The 21,143-nt window shown below is 47.2% G+C and overlaps 1 protein-coding gene across 5 annotated transcripts in view; it reads right to left on the bottom strand.

Annotated features, from left to right (window-relative positions):
- Positions 1–21,143, bottom strand: part of LOC115136823 (BCAS3 microtubule associated cell migration factor-like) — a 362,747-nt gene that overhangs the window by 5,189 nt on the left and 336,415 nt on the right. The window lies entirely within an intron of this gene.

The raw sequence follows: 21,143 nt of genomic DNA, 5'->3' as shown, positions 1-21,143 counted from the left end.
TTTCTATTATTGGACAGTCAGTCCATGGCCATACGGAACATATTAAAGATTTGACATGTTTCTATTATTGGACAGTCAGTCCATGGCCATACGGAACATATTAAAGATTTTACATGTTTCTATTATTGGACAGTCAGTCAATGGCCATACGGAACATATTAAAGATATTACATACAGTAAAAAATATCCGTCAAGATGGGTGCAGGCTGGCATCAGGAAGGAATAAAGGCAGTGATCTACGTGGTGAATTGTGACACAGATCAGACATACAGTATACCTGTCATAGGCCGTGTGGTATTTCCACCATTATTACTCTGCTGCCTGCACAGACATGCGACTGTACCCTAACACATTCAGAAACTGACAGCTGCACAAACTTATATGCAAACATATCTGTGCTCTTGTACAACTGACTAGGTATCTCCCTTTCTTTCTTTCGCTCACTTCCTCTCTATTTCTTGCACACGTACACACAGAAGGTGAGACAGCTCTGCTCTCACAAACACAGTCACAAGCCTTATACCGTACAAATGAATGCTTAACTCAAACACGTGCTCTCACTTATAGATCCAGTCAATTCAGACATCAATGATCACATCCCATTCAACGTAAAGCACTTGAAGCAGCTGTAAAAGCCTTGTATAAATCCAATCCATGACATAAGTAAACCAGGCGGTGTGGACTGAAGGGAGAGGTTACACTGGAGCCATGAGAATGTCCCACGAGAAACAGTAGCTGTTGGCTTCAGATCTGACGAGCTACACAAAGCCGCCCTACCTTCCACAGAATCCACGCAACACACCACTCTGTTCCACATGTTACTCTGTCCCACCTCCCTCCCTTTTTCATTTGCTTGGATACAAGCAGCAGAAACACAGTCACAGCTGAACAGTGATCCTAGTAGCTGACGACGACTACTGTTCCACGTTGGGGTTTACTCTCACGCACCCCCTCACATGAGCCCGCAAGCACGCGCACGCACAAACACACACACACACACACACACACGCACAGTATTGATGAATCAGTAACGATATGATATCTAATGATATGACTTTGTCAGCTGTAATGGTGTAGATGTGCTGTTGTCTCTCTGACAGACCACACAACTCACCTCACTCTCGCTTCCTCCCCTGCTCCTCCTCTGGGTTCTCTTCTATCCCATTTCCTAACCCCTAGAACCTCTCTTTTAATTAACCCCTAACCTCTGTTTTAACCTTTAGCCCCTCACTTCTAACCCCTCTCTTTTAACCCCTGACCTCTGTTTTAACCTCTAGCCCTTCACTCCTAACCCCTAGCCCCTCACTTCTAACCCCTAGACCCTCACGCCAAACCCCTAGCCCCTCAAGCTTAACCCCTAGCCCCTCACTCCTAACCCCTCACTTCTAACCCCTAGACCCTCACGGCTAGCCCCTCACTCCTAACCCCTCACGCCTAGCCCCTCAAGCCTAACCCCTAGCCCCTCACGCCTAACCCCTCACTCCTAACCCCTCACGCCTAGCCCCTCAAGCCTAATCCCTAGCCCCTCAAGCCTTACCCCCTAACCCCTCACTTCTAACCCCTAGACCCTCACTTCTAACCCCTAGACCCTCACGCCTAGCCCCTCACTTCTAACCTCTAGACCCTCAAGCCTAACCCCTAGCCCTCACTTCTAACCCCTAGACCCTCACTTCTAACCCCTAGCCCCTCACTTCTAACCCCAAGACCCTCACTCCTAACCACTCAGTCCTAACCCCTAGCCCCCACTTCTAACCCCAAGACCCTCACTCCTAACCACTCAGTCCTAACCCCTAGCCACTCACTTCTAACCCCTCACTTCTATCCTCTAGACCTTCACACCTAACCCCTAGCCCCTCACTTCTAACCCCTAGACCCTCTCTTTTAACCACTAACCTCTGTTTTAACCTCTAGCCCCTCACTCCTAACCCCAAGACCCCCACTTCTAACCCCAAGACCCTCACTCCTAACCACTCAGTCCTAACCCCTAGCCCCTCACTTCTAACCCCTAGACCCCCACTTCTAACCCCTAGACCCTCACGCCTAGCCCCCCACTTCTAACCTCTAGACCAGGGGTGTCAAAGTCAAATGGACGGAGGGCCAAATAAAAAAATCAGCTACAAGACGAGGGCCGGACTGTTCGAATGTTCATTGAAATTTTTTTAAATGACGCATATAGTCTAGTGAACCTAATTGAACCTACTGAAAACCTAACAAATATATTACAATATGATCAGATAAATAAAGCAATATTTTCTTATGGCTCTGTCAGTAATCTTTAATTTTCAACAGACACAAAAGACAAATTTCCTTTATATAAATATCCCCATAACATGAACATTAAATGAAAGAAACCGGTATTCAAGGCACCATCAGTAGACTATATTTTCTATTTTAGCAAAAGTGGGCTAAATTTACTTCAAAGAAAAAAACAATAATAGCAATTTTCTATCATCCACTCAACTGAAATATTTTTAAAATATAATTGGATTGAAATACAAAAAATAAAGTGCAAAAATCTATTAATCAAAAACAACACTTTGTTTAAGGAGAAGTAACATGCAGTGAAAACAAATATTAAATTTTAACTTTTAAACTTGAACTGAGTAAAAACTCTAAATATGTGATTGCACAGTAATGTTCACTTGTTTGAGGTTGAGGGTGATACTTGGTGGTGTCCCATCTTTTCCACAAGTTCATCAATGTTCGGGGTAAGGCTCTGAGCTGAAGAAATCCTCAGAATTGAGTGGAGGTGTTCAGCAGTAAGTCGACTTCTGTGTGATGTTTTGTTCAGGTTCATCAAAGAAAACAGTTGTTCACACAGGTATGTGCTGCCAAACATAGACAACGTTTGAGCAGCCTGGATGCGCAGCTGGGGCATTGTGCCGGGAGGAAACGGGCGAACTCCGCAGCACCCACTGCCGCATATTTTGCCCTCAGTGCATCATTGCATTGGAGGTCAATCAACTCCATTTGGAGGTTTGGTGGTGAGCTTTCCACGTCAACAGCAAATGGGTTACCGAGCAGTTCCAACCTGCTTTTTGTGCTTCAAAGTCAGCAAATCGGCGTCGAAAGTCAGCGGCAAGCATACCTATTTTATCAGCCAACTGTGTGCTCGGGAACGCACTGGTAGAGAGCTTCTCTTTCATGGTCTGGCAGCTGGGAAAGTGGCTCAAATTTTCTTTCCGCATCTGCGTCTCCCACAGAGTCAGTTTGGTTTTAAATGCCTTCACTGTACTGTACATATCAGAGATGACACGATCCCGACCCTGCAGCTGCAAGTTTATTGCATTCAGATGACTCGTAATGTCACACAGAAAAGCCATTTCACACAGAAACATTTCGTCTCGGAGTTGTGTTGTGTCTTTCCCTTTGCTGTCCAAGAACAGACAAATCTCCTCACGAAGCTCGAAACATCTTTGAAGCACCTTTCCCTGGCTTAGCCATCGCACCTCTGTGTGATAAGGCAAATCACCATGCTCCGTTTCTAACTCCGTCAGAAATGCCTTGAACTGGCGGTGATTCAAACCTTTGGCTCTGATAAAGTTAACTGTGCGCGTGATGATGCTCATTACATGCTCCATTTTCAAGGCTTTACCGCACAACGCTTCCTGGTGTATGATACAATGATAAGCTGTCAGCTCACCTGTCGCGTTTTCCTCTTGCATCTTTTCCCGTATCTTCGCCACCAGTCCGCTCCTGTGTCCACACATCGCAGGTGCTCCGTCGGTTGTCAAACCCACGAGTTTTTCCCAAGGCAGCTCCATCTCATTTACACATCTTGACACCTCTTCATACAAATCATGCCCCGTAGTTGTGCCATGCATAGGACGTAAAGCCAAAAACTCCTCTGTCACGCTTAGGTTGGAGTCCACTCCGCGGATGAAAATTGACAACTGGGCAATGTCAGAAATGTCGGTGCTCTCATCCACAGCCAAGGAATATGCAATAAAATCTTTTCCCTTTTTCACAAGCTGCTCTTTTAGATTGATGGACAACTGGTCTACTCTCTCGGCAATGGTGTTTCTGCTCAGACTCACATTTAAAAAGAGTTGCCTTTTTTCTGGGCAAACTTCGTCACAAACTTTAATCATGCAGTTTTTGATGAAATCCCCTCCGTAAATGGCCGGGCTGATTTAGCGATCTCTTCTGCCAAAATAAAACTGGCCTTGACAGCAGCCTGGCCTTGTGATTTGGCTTTTTGAACAGAGCCTGTCGAGATTTGAGGCCTCGTTTTAATTCCTCTGCCTTTTGTAGCCTTTGTTCCATGTCCATATTCTTGTTTTTGTCCGCGTGTTTCGTTTCATAATGTCGTCTCAGATTATACTCTTTCAGTACCGCCACACTTTCTCCACACAGAAGACACACAGGTTTTCCAGCTACCTTCGTGAACATATACTCCGACTCCCACCTTGTTTGAAACCCCGGTTCTCAGTATCCACCTTCCGTTTTGCCATTTTTGATGGGTATCTGAAAGTTAATTTTACTGTGATGCTGACGACTGCTGTGCCAATAAATATTGAAATGAAGCAGCCTACTGCTCGGTGCGTCACCTTTGCATTGTGGGAAATGTAGTATTGGTGCGTGTAAAAGATCTGCGGGCTGCCGGCTTGCTGCGGGCCGGTTCTAATAATAAATCAAGATCATCCCAGGGGCCGTAAAAAACCTTCTTGCGGGCCGGATGTGGCCCGCGGGCCTTGACTCTGACATATGTGCTCTAGACCATCACACCTAACCCCTTACTTCTAACCCCTAGACCCTCACGGCTAACCCCTAGCCCCTCAAGCCTAAACCCTCACTCCTAACCCCTAGCCCCTCATTCCTAGCCCCTCAAGCCTAACCCTAGCCCCTCACTTCTAACCCCAAGACCCCACTCCTAACCACTCAGTCCTAACCCCTAGCCCCTCACTTCTAACCCCTAGACCCTCACTTCTAACCCCTAGACCCTCACGCCTAGCCCCTCACTTCTAACCTCTAGACCCTCACACCTAACCCCTAGCCCCTCACTTCTAACCCCTAGACCCTCACGCCTAGCCCCTCACTTCTAACCTCTAGACCCTCACACCTAGCCCCTCACTTCTAACCTCTAGACCCTCACACCTAACCCCTAGCCCTCACTTCTAACCCCTAGACCCCTCTTTTAACCCCTAACCTCTGTTTTAACCTCTAGCCCCCACTTCTAACCCCAAGACCCTCACTCCTAACCACTCAGTCCTAACCCCTAGCCCCTCACTTCTAACCCCTAGACCCTCACTTCTAACCCCTAGACCCTCACTTCTAACCCCTAGACCCTCACGCCTAGCCCCTCACTTCTAAACTCTAGACCCTCACACCTAACCCCTAGCCCCTCACTTCTAACCCCTAGACCCTCACTTCTAACCCCTAGACCCTCACGCCTAGCCCCTCACTTCTAACCTCTAGACCATCACACCTAACCCCTTACTTCTAACCCCTAGACCCTCACGGCTAACCCCTAGCCCCTCAAGCCTAAACCCTCACTCCTAACCCCTAGCCCCTCATTCCTAGCCCCTCAAGCCTAACCCCTAGCCCCTCACTTCTAACCCCTAGACCCTCACTTCTAACCCCTAGACCCTCACGCCTAGCCCCTCACTTCTAACCTCTAGACCCTCACACCTAACCCCTAGCCCCTCACTTCTAACCCCTAGCCCCTCACGGCTAACCCCTAGCCCCTCAAGCCTAACCCCTCACGCCTAACCCCTCAAGCCTTCTCCCTAGCCCCTCAAGCCTAACCCCTCACGCCTAGCCCCTCAAGCCTAACCCCTAGCCCCTCAAGCCTAACCCTTAGCCCCTCACTTCTAACCCCTAGACCCTCACTTCTAACCCCTAGACCCTCACGCCTAGCCCCTCACTTCTAACCTCTAGACCCTCACACCTAACCCCTAGCCCCTCACTTCTAACCCCTAGACCCTCACGCCTAGCCCCTCACTTCTAACCTCTAGACCCTCACACCTAACCCCTAGCCCTCACTTCTAACCCCTAGACCCTCACGCCTAGCCCCTCACTTCTAACCTCTAGACCCTCACACCTAACCCCTAGCCCTCTCTAACCCCTAGACCCTCTCTTTTAACCCCTAACCTCTGTTTTAACCTCTAGCACCTCACTCCTAACCCTTAGCCCCCACTTCTAACCCCAAGACCCCACTCCTAACCACTCAGTCCTAACCCCTAGCCCCTCACTTCTAACCCCTAGACCCTCACTTCTAACCCCTAGACCCTCACGCCTAGCCCCTCACTTCTAACCTCTAGCCCCTCACTCCTAACCCCTAGCCCCCACTTCTAACCCCAAGACCCTCACTCCTAACCACTCAGTCCTAACCCCTAGCCCCTCACTTCTAACCCCTAGACCCTCACTTCTAACCCCTAGACCTTCACGCCTAGCCCCTCACTTCTAACCTCTAGACCCTCACACCTAACCCCTAGCCCCTCACTTCTAACCCCTAGCCCCTCACTAACCCCTAGCCCCTCAAGCCTAACCCTCACGCCTAACCCTAGCCCCTCAAGCCTTCTCCCTAGCCCCTCAAGCTTAACCCCTCACGCCTAGCCCCTCAAGAGCCCCTCACTTCTAACCCCTAGACCCTCACCTAGCCCCTCACTTCTAACCTCTAGACCCTCACACCTAACCCCTAGCCCCTCACTTCTAACCCCTAGACCCTCACGCCTAGCCCCTCACTTCTAACCTCTAGACCCTCACACCTAACCCCTCACTTCTAACCTCTAGACCCTCACGCCTAGCCCCTCACTTCTAACCTCTAGACCCTCACACCTAACCCCTCACTTCTAACCTCTAGACCCTCACACCTAACCCCTAGCCCCTCACTTCTAACCCCTAGACCCTCTCTTTTAACCCCTAACCTCTGTTTTAACCTCTAGCACCTCACTCCTAACCCTTAGCCCCCACTTCTAACCCCAAGACCCCACTCCTAACCACTCAGTCCTAACCCCTAGCCCCTCACTTCTAACCCCTAGACCCTCACTTCTAACCCCTAGACCCTCACGCCTAGCCCCTCACTTCTAACCTCTAGACCCTCACACCTAACCCCTAGCCCCTCACTTCTAACCCCTAGACCCTCACGCCTAGCCCCTCACTTCTAACCTCTAGACCCTCACACCTAACCCCTCACTTCTAACCTCTAGACCCTCACACCTAACCCCTAGCCCCTCACTTCTAACCCCTAGACCCTCTCTTTTAACCCCTAACCTCTGTTTTAACCTCTAGCCCCCCACTTCTAACCCCAAGACCCTCACTCCTAACCACTCAGTCCTAACCCCTAGCCCCTCACTTCTAACCCCTAGACCCTCACTTCTAACCCCTAGACCCTCACGCCTAGCCCCTCACTTCTAACCTCTAGACCCTCACACCTAACCCCTTACTTCTAACCCCTAGACCCTCACGGCTAACCCCTAGCCCCTCAAGCCTAACCCTCACCCCTCATTCCTAGCCCCTCAAGCCTAACCCCTAGCCCCTCACTTCTAACCCCTAGACCCTCACGAGCCCCTCACTTCTAAACTCTAGACCCTCACACCTAACCCCTAGCCCCTCACTTCTAACCCCTAGACCCTCATGCCTAGCCCCTCACTTCTAACCTCTAGACCCTCACACCTAACCCCTCACTTCTAACCTCTAGACCCTCACACCTAACCCATAGCCCCTCACTTCTAACCCCTAGACCCTCTCTTTTAACCCCTAACCTCTGTTTTAACCTCTAGCACCTCACTCCTAACCCTTAGCCCCCACTTCTAACCCCAAGACCCCACTCCTAACCACTCAGTCCTAACTCCTAGCCCCTCACTTCTAACCCCTAGACCCTCACTTCTAACCCCTAGACCCTCACGCCTAGCCCCTCACTTCTAACCTCTAGCCCCTCACTCCTAACCCCTAGCCCCCACTTCTAACCCCAAGACCCTCACTCCTAACCACTCAGTCCTAACCCCTAGCCCCTCACTTCTAACCCCTAGACCCTCACTTCTAACCCCTAGACCTTCACGCCTAGCCCCTCACTTCTAACCTCTAGACCCTCACACCTAACCCCTAGCCCCTCACTTCTAACCCCTAGCCCCTCACGGCTAACCCCTAGCCCCTCAAGCCTAACCCCTCACTCCTAACCCCTAGCCCCTCAAGCCTTCTCCCTAGCCCCTCAAGCTTAAACGCCTAGCCCCTCAAGCCTAACCCCTAGCCCTCACTTCTAACCCCTAGACCCTCACGGCTAGCCCCTCACTTCTAACCTCTAGACCCTCACACCTAACCCCTAGCCCCTCACTTCTAACCCCTAGACCCTCACGCCTAGCCCCTCACTTCTAACCTCTAGACCCTCACACCTAACCCCTCACTTCTAACCTCTAGACCCTCACACCTAACCCCTAGCCCCTCACTTCTAACCCCTAGACCCTCACGCCTAGCCCCTCACTTCTAACCTCTAGAGCCTCACACCTAACCCCTCACTTCTAACCTCTAGACCCTCACACCTAACCCCTAGCCCCTCACTTCTAACCCCTAGACCCTCTCTTTTAACCCCTAACCTCTGTTTTAACCTCTAGCACCTCACTCCTAACCCTTAGCCCCCCACTTCTAACCCCAAGACCCCACTCCTAACCACTCAGTCCTAACCCCTAGCCCCTCACTTCTAACCCCTAGACCCTCACTTCTAACCTCTAGACCCTCACACCTAACCCCTAGCCCCTCACTTCTAACCCCTAGACCCTCACGCCTAGCCCCTCACTTCTAACCTCTAGACCCTCACACCTAACCCCTCACTTCTAACCTCTAGACCCTCACACCTAACCCCTCACTTCTAACCCCTAGACCCTCTCTTTTAACCCCTAACCTCTGTTTTAACCTCTAGCCCCCCACTTCTAACCCCAAGACCCTCACTCCTAACCACTCAGTCCTAACCCCTAGCCCCTCACTCCTAACCCCCAACACCTCTCTCCTAACCACTAGCCCCAATCCTAACCCCTCTCTCCTAACCCCTAACCATATATCCTAACCCCTAAACCATTCTTGTTCTAACTCATAATTAGGTCTAAGTTTCATCCAATAAATTGATATCTGGATCAGATCTTGCCCTTGATAACATCTTAACACTCACAAGTCAATCAATCAATCAAACCCACACACACCCCAATGCTCACACCCTCAACATAATCCCCTCCGCTCTAATGTGAATCTAAGCTCCCTAAAACTTGACATAGAGCTGCCCATATGACATTTAGTTAACACCAACTAACCCATCCCCTTCAAATCCCCCTGGTTAACACTACAGCTAGTCTGTTAACCAGGATGGATTCACTCAGCTGTACATGGTATCTGCACATGACAATGACTGAATCTAAAGAAACAAAATCAACCACATTCTGTTTCAGATTGGTTACTATATTTACATTTTCATTCACATTACTCCACAGTTACTAATGTAGTTACTGTGTAGTTAGATGTAATAATAACAATTAATGTAAAACTTGAGACACTTTCTACTAAAAGACATAATAAATACTTAGGGCCAAAGCCTGGACAAACACCAAGCTGAATGTCCTCATGGCTTGATCTAGCGAGGATGGAGTTGTGCTTTGTGGCAAAATGCAATAACAGTTCCACTGGGCTCAGTAAATACTTCATTACCAAGTGGACTGACTGTGGAAATAACGTCCAGAAATGGTCCAGCAGCCTGTCAATGGTCTAATCCTCTTAAACTGTTCTCTTCTCACTTCAGCCTGCCGTGAGCGTGCTCACACACACACACACACACACACACACACACAAATAAATGTAAAGAACTGAGACTCAATGTACAAACATGTAAGCCTCCTCACCGAAAGCATGTTTGTGCTCTGTGTGTGTTTGCAGTGTGTGTGTTTATGTGTGTATGTAGGATGTGGTGAGGGGGCTACATTAAGTTGAGATGAGTGGCGAGAGGGATCAAAGGGAAAACAAAGCAGCTCTTAATCAATGGGTCTGAGCCAAGGAGAGGAAGAGGACAGGAGAGCAAGGAGAAGAGAGGAGGACAGGAGAGCGAGGAGAGGAGAAGAAGAGGACAGGAGAGCGAGGAGAGGAAAGGAGAGGACAGGAGAGCAAGGAGAGGAGAGGAAAGGAGAGGACAGGAGAGGACAGGAGAGCAAGGAAGAGGACAGGAGAGCAAGGAGAAGAGAGGAGGACAGGAGAGCGAGGAGAGGAAAGGAGAGGACAGGAGAGCAAGGAAAGGAAAGGAGAGGACAGGAGAGCAAGGAAGAGGACAGGAGAGCGAGGAGAGGAAAGGAGAGGGCAGGAGAGTGAGGAGAGGAAAGGAGAGCGAGGAGAGGAAGGAGAGTGGGGAGAGGAAAGGAGAGCGAGAGAGGAAAGGAGAGGGCAGGAGAGTGAGGAGAGGAAAGAAGAGGGCACGAGAGTGAGGAGAGGAAAGGAGAGGGCAGGAGAGTGAGGAGAGGAAAGGAGAGGACAGGAGAGCAAGGAGAGGAAAGGAGAGGACAGGAGAGCAAGGAGAGGAAAGGAGAGGACAGGAGAGGACAGGACAGGAGAGCAAGGAAGAGGACAGGAGAGCAAGGAGAGGAAGGAGAGTCGAGAGAGGAAAGGAGAGTGAGAGAGGAAAGGAGAACAAGGAGAGCGAGGAGAGGAAAGGAGAGAAAGGAGAGGAAAGGAGAGCAAGGAGAGGAAAGGAGAGGAAAGGAGAACGAGGAGAGGAAAGGAGAGCGAGGAAAGGAGAGCGAGGAGGAGATGACCAGAATGGAGGAGATGACCGGAATGGAGGAGATGACCGGAGAGGAGAGTGGAGGAGATGACCCGGAGAGGAGAGTGGAGGAGACGATCGGAGAGGAGGAGATGACGGGAATGGAGGAGATGACCGAAGAGGAGGAGTGGAGGAGATGACGGGAGAGGAGATGACTGGAGTGGAGAGTGGAGGAGATGACCGTGGAGGAGATGACCGGAGAAGAGGAGATGACCGGAATGGAGGAGATGACTGAAGAGGAGGAGTGGAGGAGATGACTGGAGAGGAGAGTGGAGGAGATGACCGGAGAAGAGGAGATGACCGGAATGGAGGAGATGACCGAAGAGGAGGAGTGGAGGAGATGACCATAGAGGAGAGTGGAGGAGATGACCGGAGGAGATGACCGGAGAGGAGATGACCGGAGAGGAGAGTGGAGGAGATGACAGAAGAGGACCGGAGAAGAGGAGATGACCGGAGAGGAGATGATCGGAGAGTGAGAGGAGATGACAGGAGAGGACCGGAGAAGAGGAGATGACCGGAGAGGAGAGTGGAGGAGATGACAGAAGAGGACCGGAGAAGAGGAGATGCCACTTTTTCATCTGTCGTGCTTCCTCTATCTCTCAGAGTCTGGGAGTGAGGCAGTAACACACACCGATACTATACTTATCCCCACTGATTGTTTTTGTGTTTCAACTTTAATCTCATCGTTGGCCCCAGCTGGCTCTGGTTAGCTCCATCAAGTCAGATTTCCCCCCAGACACACACACACACGGGTTGGCAGATAAACGGTGGACTGCTTCATCTCCAATCAGACCTCATTACACCAGGACTGCTGCATGGAAATACAATAACTCCTCTCCATCTCTCTCCCTCTCTTCTCCTCATTCCTTCCACTCATCTCTCTCACCCTGGTAAAGAGCTTGTACTGGTTGTATGGCCCTGCTATAGATCAAGGTGCTGTGAAACCCTATACACTACACACTGAGTGTCCCTCTTCATTACCCCCTCGCTGGGTTGGCCTGAGAGAGAGAGAGTGTGGTGCCGAGTGTGCAGCTGTTGTCAGTCTATGTTTATAGTTAAGCCACATTGGATTTAGAGGAGACATCGTCATTAGTTGCTCACACAGATGATCCGGCTAGCTGTTGAAAATCCACCACACCATCCTCTCTAGTACACTAACACTCACAAAGGGTGCAATTTGGGAGGTAGTCTATCTACCCATAGGGCTCATCTGGTCAAAATTAGTGCACTATATTGGGAAGGGGTGCCATTTGGGACAGAACCAAACACATAAACATACCTCTGGACCTTGATCTCTGAACTAAATCCCAAAACAGGATATTATTACCACAACTTAACCCCAAAACAAGCTAAGTGCCCCTTCATAACGTAAGTAATCCACCACAGGGAAAGGGACGGTCATACGCCAGTAAACACTTCACTAAGAAAACTGCATATCAAATCAAACTGTATTTGTCACATGCGCTGAATACAACAAGTGTAGACTTTACCGTGAAATGCTTACTTTCAAGCCCTTAACCAACAGTGCAGTTCAAGAAGAAGAAAATATTTACCAAGTAGACTAAAATAAAAAGTAATAATAAAAAGTAACACAATAAGAATAACGAGGCAATATACAGGGGTAGAGTCAGTGTGCAGGGGTACAGGCTAGTTGAGGTAATCTGTACATGTAGGTGGGGGCGAAGTGACTATGCATAGGTAACAAACAAACAGTGAGTAGCAATAGTGTACAAAGAGGGGGTTGTCAATGTAAATTGTCCAGTGGCGATTTTATGAATTGTTTAGCAGTCTTATGGCTTGGGGATAGAAGCTGTTGAGGAGCCTTTTGGTCCTAGACTTGGCGCTCCGGTACCAGAGAAAACAGTCTATAACTTGGGTAACTGGAGTCTCTGACAATTTTATGGGCTTTCCTCTGACCGCCTAGTATATAGGTCCTGGATGGCAGGAAGCTTGACCCCAGTGATGTACTGGGCCGTACGCACTACCCTCTGTAGCGCCTTACGTTCAGATGCCGAGCAGTTGCCATACTAGGTGGTGATGCAACCGGTCAGGATGCTCTCGATGGTGCAGCTGTAGAACCTTTTGAGGATCTAATTTCAGTCTCCTGAGGGGGAAAAGGTTTTGTCGTGCCCTCTTCACGACTGCCTTGGCATGTTTGGACCATGATAGTTTGTTGGTGATGTGGACACCAAGGAACTTGAAACTCTTGACCCGCTCCACTACAGCCCCGTCGATGTTAATAGGGGCCTGTTCGGCCCGCCTTTTCCGGTAGTCCACGATCAGCTCCTTAGTCTTGTTCACATTGAGGGAGAGGTTGTTGTCCTGGCACAACACTGCCAGTTCTCTGACCTCCTCCCTATAGGCCGTCTCATCGTTGTCGGTGATCAGGACTATATATAGGGCAACAGTGAGAGAAAGAGGGAGAGAGAGCTGTATATGCTGCATGTGTGGAGACAGAGGGCTAGACTCAGCTTAACAGACTGGTGGTAGTGTGTGTATGTATGCATGGTGCTATTTGGCTGTGAAGGGGACTTTCACTACAGTCAGGCCACATCACATCAGGTCACTCCACTCACTCATAGGACCACTACCTTTCTACTGGAGCTGAGGTGCAGCATGTGTTGACATTAGCCTGCTTGGAGTGTGTGAGTGCCAGCATGTATTGACATTAGGGTTGCAAAATTCCGGGAACTTTCAATAAATTCCCTGGTTTTCCAAAAATCCTGTTTGGAGGATTCCAGATTCCTGCTTATTCCCTCCTGTTTCCAGGAAACCTCCTACCAGGATTTCCGGAAGTTTTGCAACCCTAGTTGACATACACACGTCTGACTTGATAGAAGACAAAGACACGAACGAGATCCATCCAACATACTCCTATGGAACATTCCACGGCACGTCTGATACCCAACACCACAGGTCTGTAACCCCCCTCATAGTCCCCTGCTGTCCCTTCACTTCAGGGGACACAACTACAGGCCACAGCCACACATGCTCTCTGGTCTGGGACACACTGCCACCCCTCACCTCTTCTTTCCCTTTCCACTCCTCCCAGAGTGTGCAAACAACAGCAGGCTAAAGACTAGGCGGACACAACAAGGCTGTCTGCTGGCCATACCAACTATTATATATAGAGCCTGTAAAGTAGCTACAACCATTCAGAGCCTGCTCCCCAAATGGCACCCTATTCCCATAGGACACTGGTCAAAAGTAGGGCACTATATAGGGAATAGGGTGCCATTTGGGATGCAAACTGGGTCTAAATGGCCGGGAGGAGGGAGAAACAGCATCTTGTACCATTGATTTAAACAGAAGTGGAACACGCTATATGAAAGGTTCATCCAAATATCACTAGCTATACCCTGAATGAGTCCATTTAGAGAAGAGGGGAAAAACAACAACATTAGAGCCGGTGTATGAAAATGACACTGAAGCGAAGGGGGCTCCATCATAGCTGGTCGTCTGAATGTAGCCATTTAGAGTGATGGTTTGGCTTTGATTTTAGACAGTCAAGCAGGGCCATGACATTTGATATGATGACATGTTATTAGTGGGCAGCTGTATCTATGGGACATGTTAAAGAACAGTGCTATGTGGGTCTAATTCGGTGGTGTCAAACTCATTTTTCCCGGGGGGCCGCATTTGGTCTCCAACGAGCTCTGGAGGGCCACCCTGAAAATCGGTTATATTTCAAAAAATAGTCCATAAATACAGGGCTCCTTCAGAAAGTATTCACACTCCTTGACTTTATCCACATTTTGTTGTGTTACAGACTGAATTTAAAAGGGATTAAGTTAAGATATTATTGTCACTGGCCTACACACAATCCCCCATAATGTCAAAGTGGAAATATTGTTTTTCGAAATGTTTGCATGTTAATTAAAAATGAAAAGCTGAAATGTCTTGAGTCAATAAATATTCAACCCCTTTGTTATGGCAAGCCTAAATAAGTTCAGGAGTAAAAATGTGCATAACAAGTCACATAATAAGTTTAAATAATAGTGTTTAACATGATTTTTGAATGACTAACTGATCTCTTTACCCCACACATTCAATTATGTGTAATGTCCCTCAGTTGAGCAGTGAATTTCAAACAAAGATCAGGGACGTTTTCCAATGCCTCGTAAAGAAGGGCACCTATTGGCAGATGTATCAGTAGACCCAGTCACAACAAAGATACAGGGGTGCTTCCTAACTCAGTTGCCGGAGAGGAAGGAAACTGCTCAGGGATTTCACCATGAGGCTAATGGTGAATTTAAAACAGTTACAGAGTTTAATGGCTGTGATAAGAGAAAACTGAGGATGAATCAACAACATGGTAGCTACTCCACAATACTAACCTAATTGACAGAGTGAAAAGAAGTAAGGCTGTACAGGATACAAATATTCCAAAACATGCATCCTGTTTGCAACCAGGCACTAATTACTTTAGTAACCAGGCACTAAAGTAATACTGCAAAAAATGTGGCAAAGCAATTCCCTTTTTGTCCTGAATACAACATGTTATATTTGGGGCAAATCCAATACAACACATTACTGAGTACCAGTCTACATATTTTCAAGCATAGTGGTGGCTACATCATGTTATGGGTATGCTCATAATCATTAAGGACTGGAGTTTTTCAGGATGAAAAATAAACAGAATGGAGCTAAGTAGAGGCAAAATCCCAGAGGAAAACCTGGTTCAGTCTGCCTTCCATCAGACACAGAGATTAATTCACTTTTCAGCAGGACTAAAACATAAGGCCAAATCTACACTGGAGTTGCTTACCAAGAAGACGGAATGTTCCTGAGTGGCCCAGTTACAGTTTTGACTTAATATACTTGGAAATCTATTGCAAGGCCTGAAAATGGTTGTCTAGCAATGATCAACCAATTTGACAGAGCTTGCATAATCCAGGTGTGCAAAACTCTTAGAGATTTACCCAGAAAGTCTCACAGCTGTAATCGCTACCAACGGTACATCTACAAAGTATTGACTCAGGGGTGTGAGATATTACTTAATTTGCAAAAATGTCTAAAAACATGTTTTCACTTTGTCATTATAGGGTATTATGTGTAGATGGGTGGGAACAAATATCTATTTAATCAATTTTGGCTGCAACACAACAAAATGTGGAAAAAGTTAAGGGGTATGAATACTTTCTGAAGGCACTGTAAAATGTATATACGCATAACTAAGTTGCTTTGGATGATGGCATCCGCTAAATGGCATTTAGAATGATTATTGTTCTATCTCTTCTCACCACTCCTTACTTCTTCCTCACTCCATCCCCTATTCTCGCTCCTCTCCTCTTCTTTCCTAGAAAGCCTGTGTGCTTTCTGGGTACAGATCTGATATGTGAAGACAGCCCTGACTGGGCCAGCTCTTACACCCCTGAAACACTGTTTCAGCAGCTCCACTCCTTAATGCAACCTGTCCATTATGTACCATATCACTAATTCATACCACATCTTTAATTGATACACAGACACACCATTACACGCATATACAGTGCCTTGACTTTCTCCACATTGTTACGTTACAGCCTTACACTAAAATGTATTAAATTGTTTTGTTTCCTTATCAATCTACACACAATAATGACAAAGCATCATAATGGACAGGTTGCGTTAAGGAGTGGAGCTGCTGAAACAGTGTTTCAGGGGTGTAAGAGCTGGCCCATGACAAAGCAAAAAGTTTTTTAGAAATTATTGCTAATTTATAAAAAATAAAGAACTGAAATATCACATTTAAATAAGTATTCAGACCCTTTACTCAGTACTTTGTTGAAGCACCTTCGGCAGAGATCACAGCATCGGGTCTTCTTGGGTATGACGCTACAAGCTTAATACACCTGTATTGGGGAGTTTATTCCATTCTTCTCTGCAGATCCTCTCAAGCTCTGTCAGGTTGGATGGTGAGTGTTGCTGCACAGCTATTTTCAGGTCTCTCCAGAGATGTTTGATCGGGTTCAAGTCCGGGCTCTGGCTGGGCCACTTGAAGACATTCAGAGACTGGTCCCGAAGCCACTCCTGCGTTGTCTTGGCTGTGTATTTAGGGCCGTTGTCCTGTTGGAAGGTAAACAATGGCCACAGTCTGAGCTCCTGAGCGCTCTAGAGCAGGTTTTTATCAAGTATCTCTCTGTACTTTGCGCCATTCATCTTTCCCTCGATCCTGACTAATCTCCCAGTCTCTGCCGCTGAAAAACATACCCACAGCATGATGCTGCCACCACCATGCTTCACCGTAGGGATGGTGCCAAAGAGTTCAATCGTGGTTTCATCAGACCAGAGAATCTTGTTTCTCATAGTAGCAGAGTCTATAGGTGCCTTTTGGTAAACTCCAAGCGGGCTGTCATGTGCCTTTTACTGAGGAGGGGTTCTTGGTCACCTCCCTGACCAAAGCCCTTCTCCCTCGATTGCTCATTTAAGAATGATGGAGGCCACTGTGTTCTTGGGGACCTTCAATGCTGCAGACATTTTTTGGTACCCTTCCCCAGATCTGTGCCTGGACACAATCCTGTCTCAGAGCTCTACGGACAATTCCTTCAACCTCGTGGCTTGGTTTTTGCTCTGACATGCCCTGTCAACTGTGGGACCTTATATAGACAGTTGTGTGCCTTTCCAAATCATGTCCAATCAATTGAATTTACCACAGGTGGACTAAAATCAAGTGTATAAAAATCTCAAGGATGATCAATTGAAACAGGATGCACCTGAGCTCAATTTCAAGTACAACAGCAAAGGGTCTGAATACTTACGTAAATAAGGTATCCATTTTATATTTTTATTGAATCCATTTCAGAATAAGGCTGTAACGTAACAAAATGTGGAAAAAGTCCAGGGGTCTGAATACTTTCCAAAGACACTGTATGTGTGTGTCTGAGAATGTGAGTCATGTTTGAGTGCCTCTATACGCAATTGAAGTCGGAAGTTTACATGCACTTAGCTTGGAGTCATTAAAACTCATTTTTCAACCACTCCACAAATTTCTTGTTAACAAACTATAGTTTTGGCAAGTCGGTTAGGACATCTACTTTGTGCATGATACAATCAATTTTTCCAACAATTGTTTACAGACAGATTATTTGACTTATAATTCACTGTATCACAATTCCAGTGGGTCAGAAGATTACATACACTAAGTTGACTGTGCCTTTAAACAGCTTGGAAAATGTCAGAAATTATGTCATGGCTTTAGAAGCTTCTGATAGATTAATTGACATAATTTGAGTCAATTGGAGTCAAGTGTACCTGTAGATGTATTTCAAGGCCTACCTTTAAACTCAGTGCCTCTTTGCTTGATATCACGGGAAAAATCAGAAGAAATCTGCCAAGACCTCAGAAAAAAAACTGTAGAGCCCCACAAGTCTGGTTTCATCCTTGGAACCAATTTTTCATCTGTACAAACAATAGTACACAAGTATAAACACCATGGGACCATGCAGACGTCATACCGCTCAGGAAGGAGACGCATTCTGTCTCCTAGAGATGAACGTACTTTAGTCCAAAAAGTGAAAATCAATCCCAGAACAGCAGCAAAGGACCTTGTGAAGATGCTGGAGGAAACAGGTACAAAAGTATCTATATCCACAGTAAAACAAGTCCTATATCGACATAACTTGAAAGGCCGCTCAGTAAGAAAGAAGCCACTGCTCCAAATCCGCCATAAAAAAGCCAGACTACGGTTTGCAACTACACATGGGGACAAAGATCATACTTTTTGGAGAAATGTCCTCTGGTCTAATGAAACAAAAATAGAACTGTTTGGCCATAATGACCATCGTTATGTTTGGAGGAAAAAGGGGGAGGATTCCAAGCCCGAAGAACACCATCCCAACCGTCAAGCACGGGGTGGCGGCATCATGTTGTGGGGGTGCTTTGCTGCAGGATGGACTGGTGCACTTCACAAAATAGATGGCATCATGAGGGAGGAATATTATGTGGATATATTGAAGGAACATCTCAAGACATCAGTCAGGAAGTTAAAGCTTGGTTGCAAATGGGTCCTCCAAATGGACAATGACCCCAAGCATACTTCCAAAGTTGTGAAAAAAATGGATTAAGGAGAACAAAGTCAAGGTATTGGAGTGGCCATCACAAAGCCCTGACCTCAAACCCATAGAAAATATGTGGGCAGAACTGAAAAAGCATGTGCGAGCAAGGAGGCCTTCAAACCTGACTCAGTTACACCAGCTCTGTCAGGAGGAATGGGCCAAAATTCACCCAACTTATCGTGGGAAGCTTGTGGAAGGCTACCCGAAACGTTTGACCCAAGTTAAACAATTTAAAGGCAATGCTACCAAATACTAATTGAGTACGACCCTGCCTCACACAGGAAGCGGCGCAGGTCCTAATCCAGGCACTTGTCATCTCCCGTCTGGATTACTGCAACTCGCTGTTGGCTGGGCTCCCTGCCTGTGCCATTAAACCCCTACAACTCATCCAGAACGCCGCAGCCCGTCTGGTGTTCAACCTTCCCAAGTTCTCTCACGTCACCCCGCTCCTCCGCTCTCTCCACTGGCTTCCAGTTGAAGCTCGCATCCGCTACAAGACCATGGTGCTTGCCTACGGAGCTGTGCGGGGAACGGCACCTCAGTACCTCCAGGCTCTGATCAGGCCCTACACCCAAACAAGGGCACTGCGTTCATCCACCTCTGGCCTGCTCGCCTCCCTACCACTGAGGAAGTACAGTTCCCACTCAGCCCAGTCAAAACTGTTCGCTGCTCTGGCCCCCCAATGGTGGAACAAACTCCCTCACGACGCCAGGACAGCGGAGTCAATCACCACCTTCCGGAGACACCTGAAACCCCACCTCTTTAAGGAATACCTAGGATAGGATAAAGTAATCCTTCTCACCCCCTTAAAAGAATTAGATGCACTATTGTAAAGTGGCTGTTCCACTGGATGTCATAAGGTGAATGCACCAATTTGTAAGTCGCTCTGGATAAGAGCGTCTGCTAAATGACTTAAATGTAAATGTAAATGTCAATTTATGACCCACTGGGAATATGATGAAAGAAATTAAATCTGAAATAAATCATTCTCTCTACTATTATTCTGACATTTCACATTGTTAAAATAAAGTGGTGATCCTAACTGCCCTAAGACAGGGAATTTTTACTAGGATTAAATGTCAGGAATTGTGAAAAACTGAGTTTAAATGTATTTGGCTAAGGTGTATGTAAACTTCCGACCACAACTGTATGTATGTACTTATGTGTGTATGTGTGTGTATGTATGTATGTATGTATGTATGTATGTATGTATGTATGTATGTATGTATGTATATATAGTGGGGCAAAAAAGTATTTAGTCAGCCACCAATTGTGAAAGTTCTCCCACTTAAAAAGATGATCATATGTACACTTCAACTATGACAGACAAAATGAGAAAAAAAAATCCAGAAAGTCACATTGTAGGATTTTTAATGAATTTATTTGCAAATTAGAGGAAAATAAGTATTTGGTCAATAACAAAAGTTTATCTCAATACTTTGTTATATACCCTTTTTCTGTAAGTCTTCACAAGGTTTTCACACACTGTTGCTGGTATTTTGGCCCATTCCTCCATGCAGATCTCCTCTAGAGCAGTGATGTTTTGGGGCTGTTGCTGGGCAACACGGACTTTCAACTCCCTCCAAAGATTTTCTATGGGGTTGAGATCTGGAGACTGGCTAGGCCACTCCAGGACCTTGAAATGCTTCTTACGAAGCCACTTCTTCGTTGCCCGGGCGGTGTGTTTGGGATCATTGTCATGCTGAAAGACCCAGCCACGTTTCATCTTCAATGCCCTTGCTGATGGAAGGAGGTTTTCACTCCAAATCTCCTGATACATGGCCCCATTCATTCTTTCCTTTACACGGATCAGTCGTCCTGGTCCCTTTGCAGAAAAACAGCCCCAAAGCATGATGTTTCCACCCCCATGCTTCACAGTAGGTATGGTGTTCTTTGGATGCAACTCAGCATTCGTTGTCCTCCAAACACGACGAGTTGAGTTTTTTTTTTTTTTTTACCAAAAAGTTCAATTTTGGTTTCATCTGACCATATGACATTCTCCCAATCTTCTTCTGGGTCATCCAAATGCTCTCTAGCAAACTTCAGACGGGCCTGGACATGTACTGGCTTAAGCAGGGGGACACGTCTCGCACTGCAGGATTTGAGTCCCTGGCGGCGTAGTGTGTTACTGATGGTAGGCTTTGTTACTTTGGTCCCAGCTCTCTGCAGGTCATTCACTAGGTCCCCCCGTGTGGTTCTGGGATTTTTGCTCACCGTTCTTGTGATCATTTTGACCCCACGGGGTGAGATCTTGCGTGGAGCCCCAGATCGAGGGAGATTATCCGTGGTCTTGTATGTCTTCCATTTCCTAATAATTGCTCCCACAGTTGATTTCTTCAAACCAAGCTGCTTACCTATTGCAGATTCAGTCTTCC

Source organism: Oncorhynchus nerka, linkage group LG11 (assembly GCF_034236695.1).
Source record: "Oncorhynchus nerka isolate Pitt River linkage group LG11, Oner_Uvic_2.0, whole genome shotgun sequence".
NCBI lineage: Eukaryota > Metazoa > Chordata > Actinopteri > Salmoniformes > Salmonidae > Oncorhynchus > Oncorhynchus nerka.
The sequence above is the reverse complement of the archived record's forward strand: the minus strand, read 5'-3'. Positions and strand labels throughout refer to the sequence as shown.